The 21,217-nt window shown below is 41.1% G+C and overlaps 1 long non-coding RNA gene across 1 annotated transcript; it reads right to left on the reverse strand.

The window, feature by feature from the left end:
- Window positions 1–474: 474 nt before the first annotated feature.
- LOC145613895 (uncharacterized) lies at window positions 475–16,137 on the reverse strand. Its single transcript, XR_014107023.1, has 3 exons — window positions 15,995–16,137; window positions 845–976; window positions 475–756 (listed from the first exon to the last, which is right to left on the reverse strand). It is a non-coding gene; the product is annotated as an uncharacterized LOC145613895 (long non-coding RNA).
- Between the last annotated feature and the right edge of the window lie 5,080 nt (window positions 16,138–21,217).

Genomic DNA, 21,217 nt, shown 5'->3' on the forward strand with positions numbered 1-21,217 from the left:
AATTTTTAGATAGTCGCAAATTTAGCGACAGATTTGCAACGACTTCGCAACTACCATTTAGCAACTAACTTCAAAATTTTAGCAACTAAAACATTGTCCGTTGTAAAATATTTGCGACGAATTAGCGACTACAAAGGCCAATGATTTAAGACTACAAAGACCAATATTTTGCGACGGATTAGCGACTACTAAACCAAACTTTTGCGACTACTAATTTATTTTGCAACGGATTAGCAACTACGAGACCAAACTTTTGTGTATACGGAGACTAATTTATTTTGCAACGGATTAGCGACTACGAGACCAAACTTTAGCGACTACGAAGCCGATTTTTTTTTTTTTTTTGGCGACAGATTAGAGACTACTAAGATCAATTAATTTGTAACTAAAAATTGAGTCTCTAAACAAATCTGCAATCGCTAAATTTGACTATCAATATTTGGAGACCATCATCAACACAAAGCAACTATTGAATTTTTAATTTTTTTTGGTAAAATACCACAAAATATTAACCAACTTTTACATTACAAGAGTGCTTACATTACATAAGAGTGTTCGAACTGCTCAATAATTTAAACCATATAAGCTCACCTTTATCTACTTATACATATACATCTTCAATTGCTAACAAAGTTGTTTTCTGAAATAAGTTACTCTAGATAACCTCAATCGTAATCCTCTAACCTCGTTGAGCTATCATTAAAAATCACGTCTCTTTGCCAGGTACAATTAATCAATATATTGAAGAAATCCACCCTACAATATCAACGAAAAGCCTAAATCAATATTTATTGTATGACATGTATTGATGCACACCATGTCGAATTGGAATACTTTTTCTAACCTTTATTGTACATGCATGAATTGGTATCATCAACCTTGGAGAAGAAAGAAAAGTGCTCCGTATGAGATAACAAATGCAACAAAAATCAGCAAAAGGCATCCAAGTACATAGACTTCTCTTTAGCAACTTAACCTGTGGGGAAAAAAAAAAGTAAGAATAAATAACTTACTTTTTTAACTCTATATCACTCACGAGTTTAATGAAGCAATCCCATTGTAGTTGTAATATTGGATCTTTTTTGAAAGACTAATATTGGATCTTTGATCAAACTTATCCCATCACTCTCCACCCTCGTAAACAGGATGGTTAGACTAACACGACTTTAAATGTAGTATAGTATGAATGATCAAAGAGCCAAACTATCCATATCAGCCACAAATAATTTTTACTGAACATCAATAACCCATGCCCAAAAGTTTATACTAATTTTCCATGTAAGCTAATTTGCAATGTCTAGCTCTAACCTTAATAGATAAAAGTTCAATTGAAATCTAAACCAACACAACATTTTAACCATCATTCTGGCATTTTTTCTATCTTATACATACGTAAATTTTAAGAAAAGAAAAGTACTCCACTAATTCAGATAAATCAAAGTCTGTACAAAACCTAAATGCAGATTCCAACGTAACATGCTCCAATATATTATCAATCAAATAGGGGAATGCAACGAACCCACTCCCACCACCACCTGTGACACTCACATACAGCAAGCAGCAGGGGCAGACCTACAACAACAACAGAGACCAACAACAACAGCAAGCAAAGAGAGACAGAGTACAGATGAGCAGCAGGGCAGACAGGCCACCTTAGGCCATTTGTTTGTATTGTGCAAAATTGGAAAGAAGACAAGAGTAGTACTTGTAGTAATTAAGGCCTTGTTGCCAACTTATGCAATGTAGTAGTAGTGTAAATAGAGTAGTCTAGAGTAGAGAAGTTTAGGCAGAATATGATAGTAGTAAGTTCTTGGAGAGTGATGGCCTAAAGCCATTAACGAGTGTACGCAAGCTTTAAGCTTTTCTATCCAAAACAACCTTCCGTCCATTTTTTCTTTATCGCGCCACGCTAGTTCGTTGCAGGAAATAAAGCCAATCAGATTAAATAATCTAGATTCTAAATTTCTAATCGCATAAACTATAACAATTAACAAACAATAATTCGACAACCACAATTGAAATATGTAAAACCGAAAACAGAAAAATTTTACAAAAGTGACCTGACAAAGATCTTGAAGTATAGAATAAGAGTTGGGTCAATTTAAGCTCTGCATAAGAATTGGACATGGCTAGCGACCGTGGCCAAAAACTCCTACATTGTAGTAGATTAAAGGAAAATTTACCCACAGATAAACAACAAAGAAATGCAAGGAAAACTGCTTTATTCTACAAAGTTCACAAATAGAAAAACCAAATCTAATTATTTACTCATTTATTTCCAGCCATAAAATCCAAATGATAGCCAAAAAAGTTGAGTACCTAAATAAATTCATGTTCCTTGCAAATCGATAAAGCCAATAAGCAGCATTATATAATTAAAAGGACAACACAATAGCCTATATGCACCAGCACAAACAATAAGAGTCTTCTACAAAAGAATTCAGCTTAAAAAAGTTTATAATGCCCTCATTCACACAGGAATGTCCCTTAATTATTGAAATTGATATTCACCACTACTTCCCTTCACAGTACGAGTATTATTCATTGCCACATTCCACACATGATATCTGTAAGCTAATTTGACCAGCCCATTAATTTGAAGGTGCCTGGATTACTAGAGTACGATTAATAGGAAATGATCATAATTTTTATTTTGTCGGCCATGCTCTGACTAGTTGCAATTTGACAAATTCCTCGTTGTTTAAAATTAACATGATGCATTGCATTTACTTTATAGTTTAACAAATAAAAATAAGGCAGCCTTTTCATTCCACAGGTAGCACATTTTTTTTTTTACCAAGAATAAACTTATCTTTCATGCATTAATGGGTACACATTAACATGCTACATTGGATTTACTTTGTAGTCTAACATTATTTCTGTTGTTTTATCATTGATGATCCTATTGTCACGGTAAGTCGGCAACCAAGCAGTAGCAATTTAAGCCCAGAAACAGAATTAAATCAGAGCAAAACCAGAAATTAAATGAAGTTTAGGCGAACCTCAATACTCTCCATCCATTGATTATCCCATTACAAATTAGAACTACACTTTAACCAATCAACCCCCTTTCTTACACTAATAGAGAGAAAAAAAAAAAGTTCGAATTATAAAACTCGGGATTGTTACATTGCAAATAATTAGGGCTTTTTGCATAATCAATCAATTTTGAATGATTTTTCATAAATTGACTTCAATTAAACCATGCAAACCAGAATAAATTCAAAAATTGGACAATAAATTCAATGATACCCCTAAAATTCACAATTGGAAAATTACAGTAAGCAAAAGATGGAGCGGCGTCAGGCGGTTAAACTAAGCTGGAAGGAGAATTGGTGGCGCAGCGGCGACAGATGAAGATCGACGGTGACATGTTGAGTCTGTGAACTTGGCCTTCTACGTTTTATTTTTTTATTTTTAAATTTTTTTTAAGGAAGAAGAGTCTGTACGGAACTATTAATGAATAATGACTTAAGGAGTGATTTATTGTGTGTTTAGTGGTAACACGTTATGCTAAATTGCTAAGGGTTTATCTTATTTCATTTTTAATAGTAATTTCTTTAAAAAAAATGGTAGCGACTACCAAATTAGTCGCAATATAAATTACAAATTATCAATAAAAAAAAAAGTTTCAAGTTAATCAACTTCAACAACTATAATATTTCAAAAAAAAAAAAAAAAAACTTCAACAACTATAATTTAGTTGCAAAAATTATAATAGCGTCGCAAATTAGCGACCACATAGCAACTAATGCAAAATTAGTTGCAATATTTGCGACTACTCGTTTCTTTCAATCGCAAAAATATTCTTTGTGACTGAATATTATGGGTGGTCGCAAATATCAGTCACAAATTAGTGATTTCATAGCAACTACTACAATATCAGTTGCAAAATTTGCGACAATCCGTCTCATTCAGTCGCAAAAATATTTTTTGCGACTGAATATTAAGGTAGTCGCAAATATCAGTTGCTAATTCCCCTTTTTCTTGTAGTGAGGGCCAGATGGAAGCTTTGGTGCAGCTAAGGTATATCAAGTGTATGTATAGTATGTTATTACTATTTAATGTGACATTGTTACTAATATTTGAACTTTGTTTCATGCTTGTAGGTTGTACATGATGTTGTCTACGGAGAGGATTATCCAATTGGGAGGATATTTAACAAAACAATATGGCTTAAATCTAATGGTTCTGGTTCTGAAAGCAGTCGTAGTGTAAATGCCATGTAAAACTCATTAATGGTTTACATCGATTCTTATCTTATATTTAACATTTATAATAATTATCCTCCATTTTAGTGTTGTTACTTGTTACTATTATGCTCCTCTTAAGATTATCCTTTCGTATAAGTTCTTGTTGAAAAGCAGGACTCGGAAAATAACAATGAGAGTGCTGAGATAATAGAGAGAATAAGGAATTTACCACACAGAGCAGGAAAGGCCAAAGTTGAGCATAAAAAGAGAAAAAAGGTTGGGAGTTATTCAACTACTGATGAGATAACTTGATGTTTTATGAAGACATTTTGTTACTAATTAAAGAAGTATTTTCCTATTGTGTATTTTATTTTTTATTTTTTTAGACAATCTATTGTGTGGTTTACATTTTTTATTCTTACATTAGGCATCAGAGAGTGATGAATTTACTGCTGGGAATGATGACTCAAATGATGAGAATGATGGTAACTAGGCGGTAAAATCTATCACCAAAAAAACAAGATCGAAAGTTACAAGTAGTAGTGAGGTATTTATGTATTTATTGTTTAATGTTTATGTAATTTGGCATGTAGTAGTGATTACTTATTCAGTTGTTAAATAGGAAGAAAATAAATTAAAATACAACGGCACAAACTTGAAGGATGAGACATGTTTAGGGTAAAAATACCCTAGACATGTGGACCAATGAGAAGAGGCCACGTGTCGAGTTCAGGATGGCCCATGTGGCTTAATATCCTCTTTACACGTGGCACCCTTAGATTCGTCAATGAAATGGCGGCCTTCAAGGGCCCAAATCCCAAGAAGCGCCGTAAAACGGCGCAACCCACTAAAATCTAGGTCAAGTGACCTAGATGGGGGAACATTCTCCAATGACCCTATAAATAGGGAGATATTTCCCCATTTTGGGGACACATTCAATCATTTATTACACCTACATTCTCTCACCTCAGAGAAACACCTGAGCTTGGAATCCAAGCAGATCCCCACCTATATTTCCGTACTCTTTATTCCCTTTCAAGTTACTAACTTGATCGTCGGAGGCGGAGCTCCTACCACCCGGAGTCTCCGTTGTTTTGCAGGTACAACTCAGCCGGATCAGACTTCGTGACGTAACTCTCCCGAGGGACAAAAACACCCAAAACATTTGGCGCCGTCTGTGGGGAGAGTACCTCGAAGATGGTTCAAGAGTCTTTACCACCTCCTAACCGTCTGGGCGATGAACCAGAAGTCTTTACAGACCAGGAGGATGAAGATCCTCAGGTCGAAACCTATACAGCCAATGATGGCTCCCTCATAACGGGGCGGATCCGGCCTAGAGACACTCTAGAGCGGGGTGCCTCCCAGGCGGGTACAAACTGACCCCCTGGGCAGCCGGAAGGGGAAAACCATACGCCTGCTGGATCAGCACCAATCACCCGAGACGAACTCATGAGATTCATGACAAGTTTCAAGGGTGAAATTAAAGAGTTGATCACTCAAAGCCGGGCTGGCCCAAGTAGGGGTCAGTCGGCCAAAAAGACTCCTCTGGAAAAGGGGAAGTCAGTCAGAGATCGGCAACCAACTCCTCATCCAAAGGAGAAGGCAGCCGGGACCATTGATTGGTCCAAAATTCTTCTTCCTAAGAGGAATACCAACAATACCCGCCAGAGTCAACAACTGGTGGGAAGTAAAAAATCAACTCTTGATGCCCGAGAAATCATCAACCGGAAGAGAAATCAACAGTTGTCTGAGTCGGCTTCCACGTCGAACTTTCCTGGCAGCTTCAACAACACCTCTTCAGGGAATGCACTTTCCCTGCATGAGAGCCAGACAGGCAGCAATACCGTCCATTCTGGCCCTCAGATGATTGGAACTGTACCGTATGTACCTACTCAGGTCTACGGTCAGTATCCCCCTCACTTTATGCAGCCGGCCTTCTTCGGAGGTTGGATGATGCCACTTGGTGTATTTACAAAGGTTGGATGATGCCACTTGGTGTCGATGCTTCCCGGCTACAATGAAGGGCATTGCCCAACAATGGTTTGACAACTTGCCAGCCGGGTCCATTGATAGTTTCAGGAAGCTTGCCTTCCTGTTTGCTTCCAATTTCTCAATGAACATCCCTGCTAAGAAAACAAGTCTTGACTTGAGCACCATTAAGCAGGGAGAGAGAGAAGGGATGCGCTCCTATGTCAGGCGGTTCAATCTGATCAGAATTAAGATTCAAAGACTGTCTGATGAGGTAGCTTTTACAGACTTTTTTAAGGGTCTGAGAGACGGGTCGACCTTTAAGTTCAACCTAGTCAGAAAAGGGGCTTTCACTTTACAGGCGGCCCTGAGGGAGGCGGAAAGCTACATTCAAGACACCGACCTCTGCTCGCCTGGTAACTAGTCAGACTCCAAGAAGTCTGACAAGCAGAATGACAGCCGGTCTGCTCAGCCGGCCAAAAAGCAAGAAGAGAAAAGAAATCTGGGCGGTTAGTGACTCTGACAAGCCGTCCCAGAAGAAGAAGAAAGAATTTAAACCGTACGTCCCTAAGTACGAGTTTAACAAGGACTGCAACTCCATCCTCATGGAAATTAAGGACCGGCTGTCCCTAGAGAAGCCGAATCCAATGAAAAGTTCCATTCAATCAAGGAACAAAAACAAATTCTGCCAATACCATGAGGAAGTTGGCCATGACACCAACGACTGCTTCAGCCTTCAACAGGCGTTGGACCGTCTGGCTGACAAGGGGATGTTAAAGTCCTACATTTCTAAGTCCCCAGTCGGGGCAAAGAAGAAGAACAAGGGTCAGTCCTCCAAGACTACCCCCCAGCCTGCTAGTAGCTCGGATACCGACAAGAAGCTGGTCTACACAATAGCAGGCGGTTCTCATGTGGTGGCCCTACCATCCGGGGCACCAAGAGCCATCTTCGAAAGATGGAGAAAGATGATAATGAGCAGGCGTCTGCAAGCTCCTCCTTCCCAGACGTTTTGATCACGGAGAAGGACAGGGGCAGTGTTCGCCGTCCGCATGATGACCCGGTCGTCATTGAATGTAAGGTTGCCAACCAGCTGGTTGGGCGGATCCTTATTGACACCGACAGCTCAACAAACATCATCAGCCTCCGGTGCCTGCAAAAGCTGAAATACAATGACAGCATCTTGCATCCGGTTACCCACCCCTTAGTTGGTTTTGGGGGTGGAATGGTTTACCTAGTCGGAAGAGTTGATTTACCAATCCGGCTGGGAGAGAAAGGAAAAGGGCGACATCTGGTCGTCAAGTTCTTGGTCGTTGAGGAGTTGACCACCTACAACATTATTTTGGGCTGGCCAACCCTCAACGAAGCCAAGGCTGTAATCATCCCCTCCCTCATGCTCATTAAGTACGAGAGGGATGATGGCTCTGTTGGTTCTTTGAATGGGGATCAGAAGACGGCCTGGGAGTGCTATCTCTCAGCCGTCAAAGATACTGTGGCCCCAGACGGCCAGGAACCAATTGACCTTGACAATGTCAAGGATGCCGACCCAGTACCGGCCCCACCAGCAGCCGGAAAGAAAAGAAAGGCACCTCTGCTGGTGGAGGTAAAGAAAGAGAAAAAATAGCAATCACTGACCGGTGAACGGTCAGATGAGCTCCGTCCCCAATCGGCTGGTGAACATATTGATATACCTCTGGACGACAGCCGTCCGGAGCGTACGGTGAAGGTTGGGACGGTTGCTTTTGCTAAGTTGGGTGCAGACTTGCACCTTTTGCTGAAAGAATTCAAAGACATTTTTGCCTTTGGAGTGGAAGAGATGTCAGGCGTCAGCCTGGATCTTGTTGTCCATAAACTCGCCGTGGACCCTAAAAAGAAGCCCATCCGGCAAAAGAAAAGAAGTCACGGTGAGGAAAGAAGTCAGGTGGCAGCTGCCAAAGTTAAAAAGCTGTTGGACGCTGGGTTCATTCGGCCATGCAATTTCCCCGACTGGGTGGCGAATGTTGTGCTTGTAAAGAAGCCGAATGGTACCTGGCGTATGTGTGTTGACTACACAGATCTCAACAAGGCATGTCCCAAGGACAGTTATCCGCTTCCTAAGATCGACGGTTTAGTCGATTCGACAGCCGGGCATGCCTTGATGAGTTTTATGGATGCCTACTCCGGCTTCCATCAGATACCCCTGTGGAAGAAAGATCAAGAAAAGACGGTCTTCGTCACTGATCAGGGGTTATTCTGTTACATTGTGATGTCGTTTGGCTTGAAAAATGCGCCGGCTACATTCCAACGGATGATTAATACGGTCTTCATTAATCAAATTGGCAAGAATGTGGAGGCGTACATTGACGACATGATAGTCAAATCCAAGCAGCAGGCGGATCACCTTGCTGATCTCCGAGAAACCTTCACCACACTCAAGCGACATAAGGTTATGTTAAATCCAAAGAAATGCGTCTTTGGTGTTGAGTCTTGGAAGTTTCTCGGATTCCTGATTGATCAAAGGGGGATAGAGGCTAACCCTGAGAAGATACAGGCGGTAATTGACATGAAGTCACCCCGCACTGTCAAGGAAGCACAAAGACTAACCGGTTTCCTGGCGGCCTTGGGGAGATTCCTCAGCCGGTCAGGTGACAAATGCCTTTACTTCTTCCAAGCAATCAGGAAGAAGACCAGATTTGAATGGGGGGATGATGCTGAGGCGGCCTTTCAACGGCTAAAAGAACGCTTGCACTCTTTGCCAAGGCTTGTTTGTCCACTTCCTAAAGAGATGCTATACATGTACCAAGCCGTCTCAGATCATGCCCTCAGTGCCGTTCTCCTTGCTGAGAGAGACGACGTTCAGCTCCCGGTCTATTTCATTAGCCATGTTCTAAAAAATGCTGAGCTCCGGTACCCCATGGTAGAAAAATTTGGCCTTGCTCTATATATGTCCTTCAAGAAATTGAAGCCGTATTTTCTGGCCCATCCGGTGGTAATTTACACCGACAGCCCCTCAAGCGGCCAATGTCTACCTTGGAATCATCCGGCAGAATGCTGTAATGGGCTATTGAAATGCAAAGTCTTGAAATCACTTTTGAACCTAGAAAGGCAGTGAAAGGTCAGGCGTTTTCCGACTTCATTGTTGAAATGACACGGCCGGTGCAACCGGACAACATTGACCAGGTTTGGAAAGTGTATGTAGACGGGAGCTCAACGAAGAACGGCTGCGGTGCAGGAATTTTATATGAGTCTCGTGAGGGGGACAGATTTGAATATGCACTGCGGTTTAAATTTCAAGCCTCAAATAACGAGGCGGAGTATGAAGCCCTGCTAGCCGGAATCCGCATGTGTAAGGCAACATGTGTAAGGCAGCCGGAATCCGCATTGTTATTAGCCAGTATGAGGGAAAATATGAGGCAACTCATCCGGCTATGATCAAATACCTTCAGGCAGTCAAAGAAGAGGCTGGGGCACTTGAGGAATTCCGTCTGAATCAAGTGCCTAGGTCGGATAACAATCAGGCGGATGCGTTGTCCAAATTGGCTTCATCCGCCTGCTGTGATACGCCTCGGTCGGTCTTTTGGGAAGTTCTTGAAAAGAGAAGCATACATGAAGAGCCCATTGGAATCTTAGACCGAAGCTTTACCTGGATGGATGGCATCCGGGCATATTTAGCATACGGAAAACTCCCTGATTCACCACAGGAGGCAGCCGTCATGAAAAAGCGAGCAGCAAACTTCGAGTTGAGAAATGGAGAGCTCTTCAAGGCGGGTTTCCTTCAACCTCTATTGAAGTGTGTTACCCTAGAAAAGGGGAAAGAAGTTCTCGAAGACTTGCATGCTGTGTACTATGCCTCTCATATAGGCGGCAGGTCCCTAGCTGTCAGAGCCAGGCGGCATTACTTTTGGCCTACTCTTGAAGCAGACGCTAAAGAGTTGGTGAAGAGATGTGACAAGTGCCAGAGGTTTGGCCAACTTATTCACCGCCCGGCTACTGATCTGACGGCAATCCACATCCCAGTCCCATTCGCTAAATGGGGCATGGATATCTTGGGTCCTTATACGCCTGCTCCAGGCGGAAAGCGCTACATTTTGGTGGCTGTGGATTATTTAACCAAGTGGGTAGAAGTTGAGCCGGTTAAGAACATCAAGACAAAGGATGTCATCTCTTTCATCTGGAAGAACATCATCACCCGGTTTGGGGTACCTATGTCTATGGTGTTTAATAATGGCCCTCAGTTTGAGACCCCCCAGCTCAAGACTTGGTTGGGAGATCAGGGTATCTCACATTGTTTTGCATCAGTCGGCCGACCCTAAGCAAACGGCCAGGTTAAAGCCTTCAACAAACTCATCTCAGACAGCATAAAAAAGAAAACTGAAAGAGCCGGTGGTTTATTGGCAGAGGAGTTAATTCATGTCCTATGGGCCATCCAGACTACTGCTAAAGGGGCAACCGGAGAAACCCCATTTCTTATGGTATACGGTGGTGAAGTCGTCTTGCCCATTGAGCACTACGAGCCGACTCTTAGAGTCATGCTCTATGATGAAGAGGCAAATTGGGAGGCCATGCAGCTGGCATTGGACTCCCTCCCGGAACGCAGGGGTAACGATGCCCTGCGCCATGAGATATACCGTCTGAGAATGACCAGAGCCTACAACAAGAAAGTGCACAAGCGTCCTTTGAAAGTTGACGACTTTGTGTTGCGAAAAATGGAGGCAACCGGTAGGGCCAATGAGGCTGGAAAGCTAACCCCTAATTGGGAAGGCCCCTACTGGATTTATGAAGAAGTCAGGGACGGCACCTACCGTCTAGAAACCCTAGACGGCCGTCGCCTGCCTAGAACTTGGAATGTAGATAACCTAAAAAAGTACTACTTCTGAGAATGTAAATTTTTTGTAAACAGTGAGTCAATTAATGAGAATTCAGACTTTGTTTGCAAAATTGTTTTGTTGTTTTTTATTATCCGCCTGGGCAATACTCAAGCGGATTCTTCATTTAATTAACTAAGTTTGATACTTAGTAAAGGTTATAATTGCTTGACCACCTGGGTAATACTCAGACGGATCCTTTGTTTATCTAACAAGTTTGACACTTGGTATAATAATTGTCTGTTCGCCTGGGTAATACCCAGACGGACTCTTCGTTTAATTAACTAAGTTTGATACTTAGTGTAATCCAATAATTGCTTGTCTGCTTGGGTAGCGCTCAGGTGGACTGTTTCTTTAACTAACTAAGTTTGATACTTAGCGTAAATTCACTTTTGTAATAACGCTCGGCCAATGGTCCGATTAAAAACTAAGCACAAAAACGCTTAGTGGCTATACAACCGGTCTCAAACAAGACCAAAGGCCAAAATGGTCGGATGGTTGCCTATTTTATAAAACCGCCTGTCCAAACATGGACAAAGGCGTCCGGCGACACCCCTCCGGGTGTAATCGTCGCAGAGAACGGACTATCCGTCGGTTCTACGTACCTATGCAGATGGCGAAAATCGAACGATCAAATTGGTCAACTCATAGCCGTCTGACCAGAATAATCTATGAAGAACGATTAAGTTACCGAATACCGGATGCCCTGAGGCATCAGTCGGTCATCGGCTGAAGTTCTCACTTAGGTTATTTATTCCAAAGTTGCACTCACTCTCCCTATTGGGGAAAAAGATTTTGTGTAATGGCTATGTGTTAACCTCAGACGGGATATAACCGCCTGGGTAAGAAGCTCAAAGCACCTGCTCTAATGGCCGGCTGTGCACTTGGTTTGGGGCAATCACCATTGTGATTGTTTGGCCTAAAAACACTCCATACTTCTCCTAGTATCAAGTGTTTCCAAGCCAATCAATCAACTTGAAATAAAACCAACCACACAGCCGCCCAGGGGCAAGAGCACCCGGATTGCAAATTGCCGCATGCTTTTTTAAGTTATGCAAAATATTGAAGAATTGTAAACATACGCAAAATTCAAATTGAAAAATTCAAGCACAAACATATATAAACACCGACTGAGTCGGAATACTTCGTAAATATTTAAAATGGCTTAAAAGCCAAAAGTTGTGTTAACCGGAGTTACATCCGGTAAAGAAACAAAAAATAAATTGTTAACCCAACCCCATGGTTGGTAAAGATACAACAAAACACGGCATGCAAGGCGGTAGAGAAATTGGTTGGCATACTGCCGCAGAAGTTGGGGAGGCCCGCCTAAGGCTAAGGTGGATGATGCTGCTCCGGCAGAATCTGGCTGGTTTGGCCCTCGTTATGCTCATCCGCCGCCGGCTCCTCGTTATCAGAGACGTTATATCCCTGCTCAGCAGCCCAATCTTTGAAGCGAGGCGGTGGGGCATCACCCAGTAGCTGGGCATCATACACCTCAGTGGCGTAATCATACCTTAGCTTATAGACCTCAAAGTCTATGTCTGGGTAGAGGAGGCTCCAAGTGATCTTTAGCCGGGCCAAGTTATCGCGCTCATTCTCCTCCGTCAGCCGTTTTTGCTCTTGGGCAAGCTCGTCCGACTGCTTATTTCGCAGATTGACAAGCTCAACCCCCAGGCGGGAAATGTCTGCTCGGAGTTGGGCGTTTTCCTTATCAGCATCTTCTAATGACTTGAGGTCTGACTTGGCATCCTTCAGTTTCTTATCAAGGTCATCAGCCCGGCTGTTAGCTTCGTCGTTCGCAGCCATCAAACTCCGGATCAGCTCCTCCTGTTTCAACTCTACTGCTTTAATCTTTAAATCACACATATAATTAGCATATTCAGCAGAGTTGAGGTTTTCAAGGGCCCTCCGTTTGGCGTCATTTACCTCTTCTTGTTTCCGCCTGAAGGGGCCCGGAGGCCATCCACTCCCAGCATCACCTGAGGAAAGAGCAACCGGATTATGAGTTACTTAGTAGAATTAAAGGTAAAAGACATCGAGGTTGTGGGATTCATTACCTCAGCCAGTTGGCCCATTATCTGGTCGAAGTCCACTACCTGCAGATCAGGTATGGAGATCTTCTATGACCGGGTGAGGGTCCTCACCATCCGTTTTGCAAAGCCCACAAGATCCGGCTCGTCAGAAGTCAAATCTGCATCAAAAGTAGTACTTTGTGAGAAAGAGGCAGCGTAGTTGACATTCATCCATTGTCGGCTGCTGACTGACCCCCCCAGAGGGATCAACCTTAGTCTTGATTTTCATGAAATCAAGTGGCCAAGGTATTTCAATCCGTCCCTTACCTTGGGTATCCGGATGGGGCGCAGGCTTCTGCTCCTCCCCAGGCGTTTCCGCATCGGCTGCAACATTAGGTGGCTTGCCACCCTTCGATGCCGTAAAGGCATCCGGCGCTTTCTGCTCTGAGCGCTCTGAGCTTTCGCTCAGAATTTTCATCGCAGCAGGCGATTTGCCCCCGGTCGTTGGATGACCGGATAAGGCAGAAGATTGTTTCTGGGGAGGAGGGTCCTTCCTGGCGGCCTTTGCAGCCGGAGTTTTCTCCAGATCGTATCCTTGCCTTTTGAGCAGCTTGGAGAAGGATCGTGGAATTCTCTTGGCGGAGTCCTGAGAAGCAAACAAGGGTAAGTATACCCAACCGACAAGTAAAAAAAAATTAAATAAATAAATATATATGCAAACACATAAAGTCAGGCGGTCTTACCCCGCCTTTCTTGGAGTCTTTGGCCTCGACGGCTACCTTCTTGGCAAGTGCAGCCTCTTTGCGCAGCAGCGCCGCAGACTTAGCCGGAGTCTTCGCCGGGTCGACCATTCTCAAGGCGTCGGCTGCAAGAACAGAATTCATGGTTAGAAAAAAAATTATGGCAAGTTTGCAATAAAAATAAAATAACAATCATTCCGGATGAAAAGTATTCTACCCCTGGGAAACATGGTACTCAGCCCGCAGGCGGACAAGAAGCACTCGTCCTTGAAGAAGTCCGGATGGGGGATCCAGTTCTTGGGAACTATGATGTGAGTCCCATCCCCCATGGGATCAGTTGTTGTTTCAAAAAATCCCGGCTCTATTATTTGTTCCCGGGCCTTATTAGATAGCACCGGGAGAAGGCATTTCTGGCCTAGAAGAGCCGGCTCAGTGGTATACCGGCGCAGTGTCTGGTTATGTCTTAAAGTTAGGGAAGAAATCAAGTAAAACTTGTCCTTCCACCCGGACCATTTGGACACTTTGTCCAAAGTCATCAAATATTGGGGCAAGGTAGTCAGAGTATACCATGCCCCATGGCCGCCTGGGGCCTTGCTCAAGTAGTGCATGTGAGCGAAGGCGGAAAAGCTGGGGTTTATATTTTGGAACTCGAAGGCGGCGATGTAGCTAAGAATGTTCACCCACGAATTGGGGGTGAGCTGCCAAACCCCTACATCGTACCCCTTAAGGATTTTCCTAATCCTGGGGTGGAGGGGGAACCTGAGGCCGGCTTCGATAATCGCCTCGTAGCAGACGAAGTAGTGGTCTGCATTGTCAATATCATCGTTCCAGGCCATTACAACGTCAGCCGAAGGAACGATGATGCACAAGCCCCTTCCAAAGGGGTGCTTTTCTTTGAAGGCCCTAAATCCGCTCTTGAGGAGGGCGATGTTACCCGACAGCATCCGGGTTCGTTTAGGATTGGGGTTATCAGCGACCTTAGGCGGCTGCTGATAGTTGGCCGCAAAATTATCTTGGTCGGAGCTGGAGGATTCGGCCCTTGATCCTTGGCCGGTCTCAGCATCGCCGGCTTCATTAGAGGAGGCGGCTCCCTCGCCGTCTACCTCTCGTACCCTAGAGCTCCCGGAAGTAGAGGGAGCCTCTTCGTCAGACCTGCTCTCCTCCAAATCCCTCTGTTCCCCGTCTGGGAAAACCTCATCGGCTGGCACTTCCATAGTGCGCCGGCTCTTAGACCGTCTAGCCGTTTGTTTCGTTGTGGCCATTGTGTCCTGCACAGACACGGAGAGGGAGGAATTCGGAGATGAGCATATCGGTTCCGACAGTCCAGAAAAGGCACCCCCTGTTCTAGACTTAGCCGTCCTAGGGGACCGGCTAAGTGTCCTAGGCAGTGCCGAGTGTGTGGATTGAGAACTCATTTATATTTTCTAAAAAACTAGGTATACAGGCGGAGAAAAAATTGTATACGAGTTGAAAAGGAGAAAAGCTAATATGGTACAGGCGGTTACCTTACTTTTACTCTGGAAAATCTGAAAACCGCTACAGCTGGTAAATCGGGTATTGAACTGCAAGCACACGGAAACTTGAACTTGTTGTGATGCAGACGGAGGCAGAGAATCTCTCTCTAAAAAGCTCTCTCTTTCTCTCTCTAAAAAGTCAAATGAACTTAAGGTGAGAGAAAAAGGGGGGGTAACTTTCTATTTATAGAAGTTGAAAGCGGGGGGAAAAACTTTGGTTTGAAATTCAAATTTTTACCTGTTACTGTTCACCTTTGAAAGGTGGACACGTGTCACAGGCCCCACGTGATATGCACGTGCGTCTTGTGAGGGGAAAATGTTTAGGGTAAAAATACCCTAGACACGTGGACCAACGAGAAGAGGCCACGTGTCGAGTTTAGGATGGCCCATGTGGCTTAATATCCTCTTGACACGTGGCACCCTTAGATTCGTCAATGAAATGGCGGCCTTCAAGGGCCCAAATCCCAAGAAACGCCCTTTCTTACACTAATAGAGAGAAAAAAAAGGTTCAAATTATCAAACTCGGGATTGTTACATTGCAAATAATTAGGGCTTTTTGCATAATCAATCAATTTTGAATGATTTTTCATAAATTGACTTCAATTAAACCATGCAAACCAGAATAAATTCAAAAATTGGACAATAAATTCAATGATAACCCTAAAATTCACAATTGGAAAATTACAGTAAGCAAAAGATGGAGCGGCGTCAGGCGGTTAAACTAACCTGGAAGGAGAATTGGTGGCGCAGTGGCGGCAGATGAAGATCGACGGTGACATGTTGAGTCTGTGAACTTGGCCTTCTACGTTTTTTTTTTTTTTTTAAATTTTTTTTAACGAAGAAGAGTCTGCACGGAACTATTGATGAATAATGACTTAAGGAGTGATTTATTGTGTGTTTAGTGGTAACACGTTATGCTAAATTGCTAAGGGTTTATCTTATTTCATATTTAATAGTAATTTCTTAAAAAAAAATGGTAGCGACTACCAAATTAGTCGCAATATAAATTACAAATTATCAATAAAAAAAAAAAAGTTTCAAGTTAATCAACTTCAACAACTATAATATTTCAAAAAAAAAAAAAAAAAAAAAAAAAAAAAAAAAAAAAAAAAAAAAAACTTCAACAACTATAATTTAGTTGCAAAACTTATAATAGCGTCGCAAATTAGCGACCACATAGCAACTAATGCAAACTTAGTTGCAATATTTGCGACTACTCGTTTCTTTCAATCGCAAAAATATTCTTTGTGACTGAATATTATGGGTGGTCGCAAATATCAGTCACAAATTAGTGATTGCATAGCAACTACTACAATATCAGTTGCAAAATTTGCGACAATCCGTCTCATTCAGTCGCAAAAATATTTTTTGCGACTGAATATTAAGGTAGTCGCAAATATCAGTTGCTAATTCCCCTTTTTCTTGTAGTGAGGGCTAGATGAAAGCTTTGGTGCAGCTAAGGTATATCAAGTGTATGTATAGTATATTTGAACTTTGTTTCATGCTTGTAGGTTGTACATGATGTTGTCTACGGAGAGGATTATCCAATTGGGAGGATATTTAACAAAACAATATGGCTTAAATCTAATGGTTCTGGTTCTGAAAGCAGTCGTAGTGTAAATGCCATGTAAAACTCATTAATGGTTTACATCGATTCTTATCTTATATTTAACATTTATAATAATTATCCTCCATTTTAGTGTTGTTACTTGTTACTATTATGCTCCTCTTAAGATTATCCTTTCGTATAAGTTCTTGTTGAAAAGCAGGACTCGGAAAATAACAATGAGAGTGCTGAGATAATAGAGAGAATAAGGAATTTACCACACAGAGCAGGAAAGGCCAAAGTTGAGCATAAAAAGAGAAAAAAGGTTGGGAGTTATTCAACTACTGATGAGATAACTTGGTGTTTTATGAAGACATTTTGTTACTAATTAAAGAAGTATTTTCCTATTGTGTATTTTATTTTTTATTTTTTTAGACAATCTATTGTGTGGTTTACATTTTTTATTCTTACATTAGGCATCAGAGAGTGATGAATTTACTGCTGGGAATGATGACTCAAATGATGAGAATGATGGTAACTAGGCGGTAAAATCTATCACCAAAAAAACAAGATCGAAAGTTACAAGTAGTAGTGAGGTATTTATGTATTTATTGTTTAATGTTTATGTAATTTGGCATGTAGTAGTGATTACTTATTTAGTTGTTAAATAGGAAGAAAATACATTAAAATACAACGGCACAAACTTGAAGGATGAGACATGTTTAGGGTAAAAATACTCTAGACACGTGGACCAATGAGAAGAGGCCACGTGTCGAGTTCAGGATGGCCCATGTGGCTTAATATCCTCTTGACACGTGGCACCCTTAGATTCGTCAATGAAATGGCGGCCTTCAAGGGCCCAAATCCCAAGAAGCGCCGTAAAACGGCGCAGCCCACTAAAATCTAGGTCAAGTGACCTAGATGGGGGAACATTCTCCAATGACCCTATAAATAGGGAGATATTTCCCCATTTTGGGGACACATTCAATTATTTATTACACCTACATTCTCTCACCTCAGAGAAACACCTGAGCTTGGAATCCAAGCAGATCCCCACCTAAATTTCCGTACTCTTTATTCCCTTTCAAGTTACTAACTTGATCGTCGGAGGCGGAGCTCTTACCACCCGGAGTCTCCGTTGTTTTGCAGGTACAACTCAGCCGGATCAGACTTCGTGACGTAACTCTCCCGATGGACAAAAACACCCAAAACAAGACATATGGCGTGCTTTTATTTGAAGTGTTGATGATTATATATTTTAGTTTGTAATGTTTAGGTTAATAAGTGGATTTTTAAAAATAATCTAAAAATTGGTTTCCATTGGAGGAGGTACATAAATTAAGTAGGGGCAAAATTGTTAAGGAGAGATATTTTAGGGTGGTATTTAAACAAGTAATGAGGAAGTATAATTTGGTTTGAACTAGATGTCGGTCTTTATGAGTTGATTTTATTCCTTTTAACTCTTTTAGAGTTTTCAGGAACGAGTTAGTGGGAAAAAGCCCAAAGACGGTATAGAGAGGACCATCACTTCAAGCAGTGATGAGGTAAAATGGTTACTACTTGGGTTACTAATTACTAAAAATTCATTTTGAAACTTCTACTAACTCGATCAGTACTATATGCCTGTTTATTTTGTAGCAGGATGTACAAAGTATTAAAATGGGTAAGAAGAAGATATCTAATACCGTTATTTCTGCATGTACCTCTGAGGGATGTGAGTGTGTACAAAATATTTATTACGGAATTGATATGATAATGTTTTTTTTACATATGTATCTTAGTTATTAACTGATATATTTAACGTATGTTTTTGTCGTAGAATCATCCAAGAGCGGAAATTGGCCAAGTAAGTGGAAAGGAAAAAAATATTTAAGTCGTCTTCAAGCAGTGAAGAGGTTAATGTGGTTCAAACTACATTTTGATTTAACGTCTTAAATTAAATAGTACCTGATGTGGTTTTGTCACTATGGCAGGAAATAGTTGGAAACAGAAGCTCAAGTTCTGAGTTTTTTTTCAGCCGGTGAAGAGCTGTCGGTGGGTCTTTAATTGTTTCTTTTCTTTTGTTTTGAATCGATTACCTTGCCAATTATCTAACTTATTTCTTTCTCATGATATGACGTAGATTTGCCACCCAATAAGAAACCCAAGAACGAGGGTCCCAAGAATGTGTTACCTCCTTGCAAAGATGCGCACCAACAAAAAAAAACTTAGACTTTCGTGACAGTGAAAGTGAAAATGATAGGGTAAGACGCATTTGATGTCAACCTCTCCTCATGTTTTAGTATTATTCAAGAATCTCATTAAGTTGGTTTGATATGGTCATGTTACTAATTTATTTTTGTATTGTAGGCATCTTCTCGAAAGGATCTTTCTAAAAGCAAGATTGGAGCTGATAGCAAGGCAAGTACTGATATTTGTTCTAAAAAAAAATGGATATTGCAATTCTTCTAAAGACCCCAGAATAAGAGCGGAAGAGTTTGATGTTTCTGTAATGGTTAGTTGTAAAACAAAATATATGTTATCAAATATTTATCAAAACTTCTTGTTCATAATAAGCTGTTATTGTGACATCATAGGAAAATGTAAAGGAAAAGGAGAATGTCGACGGAGGTACCGGTAGCGAATCATCGGACGATGTTCGCCAAGCCACCCCTAGACCGCATGCAGAGGGGCCTACTATTTCTGCCACATACAGAAGAACAGTTGGTGAAATTTTATCAATGAAGTCAAAAGGCAATGAGTCGTAAGTTTAATTTTTCTTTTGTTTTGTTATTTGTAGCATTTTTTTTAAATGGAAAAGTTGTAAATTGATTGATAGAGTATGATCGATATTTGATTTAGGTGGAAATATGATATGTTGATTTAAAGGTTAATCTTTTCAATCCACAGGTTAAGGTGTACACTTTTATATAAGCAGCAATGACTGACGTTGTCTCTGTGAGATGCTGCATGATTCTTTTAAAACTAACGGGACAATTGTGGATTTTGTCATGGATGCGTACGGGAAATTTTTAAATGACATTAGTCATCTTGCTCCTGCAGCTACAAGGCATTCGTACATTATGCAAGCAACTTACTTGGTGCTTATTCTTAAACACATAGTAACATGTTAAATAATATATTAGTATCAAATATTTTGTTTTCAAATATTTGTATGAAATATAAACCTCAACCTCTGCCATGTTTTTCATGCAGCGTGAGGCTATTGAGAAACTAACAGCAAATGAGGATGTTGCGGGCATGGTGAATGAACATGTTGCTGGTATTGAGACGGATACTTCATTTGGTGACAGTTTGGAGGACTATAAAAGGGTTGGTATTGAAATTACCTACAAATAAACACCTTTGTTTTTGGAGTTGTTTTTGTTGTGTTATGTTTTTCTGATTCATGTTCAGGAAAACAATTATGTACTAATTTCACTGTAAATTGCAAATATTCTGTCCAGTATTGCATGAGGGCAGATGGACGTTATACATGATAAGTTTGAAGAAAGCAAGAATCTATGTGTTTGACACCAAATATGCATATCCCCACAATTATCACAGTAAAATGCTCCCGTATGTGGTAAGTTCTTCGAGTGAACACAATTTACATCTTTGAGTTTATCTTATAACCCCTTTTAGTAATCAACCCAACATAGTTTCTGTTTAATGTTGTAAGTAACCACTGACAATATATTATAACAGGTACATTATGCAGAAGGGTATTGTCGGTGTTTTTTTATAACGACCAGCCACAGTTGACATCCTTTTGAGTTAAAAATGTCAAAGATATTCCCATGGAAAAAAAACCTCACGACTCGGGAATGTTATATATATGCATGCTATTTTTGTACAACCTAATGACTGCCAACTCCTGGATGCATGTAAGTATTACTTATCTTAATACATCGGCCCCTATTTGTACGTTTCCTAAGAATTGTTGACTTTCTTTTGTTCTAAGGCATATGACGGTGATGAAGAGCGCTACAGAGTGAAGTTGTGCTCTGACATTCTAATGGACGATATGAACGAGATCCGTTATTCCGTGTGGGAAATGGTCAAGGGTGTTTGATTTGAAGGACATAATAGGAAATTCATACCTACTATGAAATCAAAATTTGTGTTTGATGCAACTATTTGAAGTGATCGTAAATAGTTATCTAAATCTATTCATTATGTGTGGAAATATATGTATGTAGGATGAATTTTATATCTACAGTAGCAACTTAATGCTGAACAAACCTTAAGGTGTCTTCTTTCATATTGAAGATAAGCTTGCTTTAAATTACATTGTGGTTATATCTGTTGAGGCCTATGTAGGCAACAGATTATACGTTGTTATAGAATGTCATGATAAAAATACTCCATATGTTAGTAGCAACAACTAAATAGTAATACTGTAACTCCAACATTAACTAAAC

The sequence above is a fragment of the Chenopodium album genome, chromosome 3 (assembly GCF_948465745.1).
Source record: "Chenopodium album chromosome 3, dcCheAlbu1.1, whole genome shotgun sequence".
Lineage (NCBI taxonomy): Eukaryota > Viridiplantae > Streptophyta > Magnoliopsida > Caryophyllales > Amaranthaceae > Chenopodium > Chenopodium album.